The sequence below is a fragment of the Vigna radiata genome, chromosome 6 (assembly GCF_000741045.1).
Source record: "Vigna radiata var. radiata cultivar VC1973A chromosome 6, Vradiata_ver6, whole genome shotgun sequence".
In the NCBI taxonomy this organism is placed as follows: domain Eukaryota; kingdom Viridiplantae; phylum Streptophyta; class Magnoliopsida; order Fabales; family Fabaceae; genus Vigna; species Vigna radiata.
This window is the reverse complement of record NC_028356.1, coordinates 14,684,376-14,686,942: the sequence shown is the minus strand read 5'-3', so window position 1 is coordinate 14,686,942 and position 2,567 is coordinate 14,684,376.

The following is a 2,567-nucleotide window of genomic DNA, read 5'->3' as shown; positions in this document are numbered from 1 at the left end:
GAGCCTAAGCATCCAAGGAACCTCCTCCAAGGTGTGTGGAATAACTTTGGACGTTTCTCTCTGCCAAAAGAATATGTTTTGATTCGCATTGGGGCTATATATAAGCCCAAAAAGATAACAGAAAGATTGCAGAATCTAGCTTATAAAAATAGACAACCGCCCAGGCGCCTAAGTTCACCGCTCAACGGTTTCCCTCTAGCCGTTTGGACCGATCAGCGGTTAGTTTGGCCGCTGAGCGGTTTCCCTTTAATCGCTCTGGACGCTTAACCGTGGCCCTCAACGACACACTTGACCCTTCTTTTCATCCTTTTTGTTCCTCTTTCACGAGTCTAAGTCCACCTTACTTTATTTCCATCTTGAATTTACCTTAAAACCCTGCAAAACAATGTAAACACAAGCATAATATCTCTAAAACCAACTTTTGACTCTCTTATGACTCAACTAAGTGTTTTACTTGATTTTAAGCTCATTCTAAGCCATAAAGACTGTTACCACAACCCCAAACTCAGAACTTTGCTTGTCCTCAAGCAAACAAGACAAAACTTGGCTTTCCACTTCTTCATCAAAAAATTTAACACTTTTCAAAATTCCTGTTTCTCACAAAAAGTTATTGTACAATTCAGATTTCAGTGGAATTCTATAAAGATGCATGCATGCTTTCAATCCAATTCAGTTGACATAATCAATCTTTTTCCAACAGATGTTTTGTTCATGAATGATTAATCAACTAAGCATAGATGTAAACATGGATTTAACAATTCTCACCAAGCAAGTGTTTCACTCAATCACTCAAGTGTTTAGGAGGTCATTGTACTCTCTATTGTTCACATGTCATATCAAACAATATTGTCGTTCATCTAGAAAAATCAAAATCTTCACATGCAAATGTCATCACAGGGACTTTTTCCAAGGCTTGTAATGAGGCTGTGTGATGAGTCATTATTTTCTAGTACTCACTTAGCTTTTCGCACCATATTGTGTTAGTGAAATGTGTTTAATTCTCCATTTTTATCTCATTTTCACTATTTGGGCTTAATTTCAAGACTAATTCTTATCTTGGTTAATTTGAATTATTGGGCTTAATTATTTCAATCATTTTGTGCAGGCAATAACTGTTGACAAGTTGAGCAAGAGTCCATTGAAGATGGTCAGTCCTGACCGAACGGTCTGCTGAAGGCTTGACCAAACGGTTTGCAGAAGGCCTGACCGAACAGTCTGATTAGTGTTGTGCCAAACGGTCTTGATGAAGTCTGCACCGATCACCAGTTCTTGAGCCCGTGAGCATCACTGAACCGAACGACCAGCTGATGACTAAGACCGAACGGTCTTGGAAGCTGCATGTGAGTCTTGACCGAATGGTCTGTTGAAGCCTACACTGAATTCTTTCCAATGACCGAGCACTACACTACCGAACGGTCTGATGAAGACTGCATTGCACACCAGCGAACCAACTTACAGAGCAGCGTTGAACCGAACGGTCTATGGAGACTATACTGAACGGTTTGTTCAAGGGCCACAGGAACGCAACAGCAGTGTTGGAAGCACATTCTTGGGACTTCAAGAGGGTGACCACGTCAATAGTGTAGCTCAATTTCATTTTAGAAGGGCATTGGGTCATAGTTTAAGACTTTGGGCCCATTTGTTGGTCTACTTTTAGGTTAGGCCCATTAGGAGGGCTTTTTGGTATTTTGGGGGGTATATAAAAACCCTAATAGCAGATTTCTCATAAGCTCTCAGCCGCCACTTGCATTCTTCTTTCTTTGGGGAGCTCCATCTTCTTCCTCCCCCTTGGGGGAGGTTTTAGGTCTTGGTTTCTTTTCTTTTAATGTATTGAACTCACTTTCTTTACAATTCCATGGTTCAATTTGTTGTTGCACACAAGTTTCTTGTCCATTTACGATTTTTGCATTTTACTGTTCACCTTCATCTTTGCTACTGTTCATTGTTTTCTTCATTGCTGCGGTTTTCTTTTACTGTCCATCAGTTCAGTTTTTACTGTTCATGTTCCCAGATTTTTGTTCCAGCTTTGCAGTTTCATCTGTCCATTACAATTTTCGTTTACTATTACGTTTTCTGCATTTTGCGTGTTAATGTGCATCATTTTGTTCTACTGTGACGTTTTCACGTTCTGCACAATTTACTGTTTCTGCATTTGCTTAGTACCGTTCGGTCACCCTCAAGACCGTTCGACTTGTCTCTGCATTTATTCATTTTAGTTTGCCAGCTCTAATTTCCATTCGATCTTCTTTAATTGTCATTGGTCTCCTCATCAAGGCGGTTCGGTCTTATGAACAACACCGTTCGATTTCTGGCACACTCGTGTTAGGACCGTTCGGCCATGTGAATAGAACCGTTCGGCCTTGTGAAGAACCATTCGACTTTAATGTTTTTCTACTTTATTTCAATGTTTTCAACTATGTCTGGTTGTGTTTAATTCTCATGCATTTAATTTAATTTAATTTTCCATGCAAAAACACTTTCAAACCCCCTCACTTCGTGTTAGACCTGATTCTGAACCATAGTTGGTCCTTGAGAGACGACCTAGGAGTCACTTCCTAGTCTATACT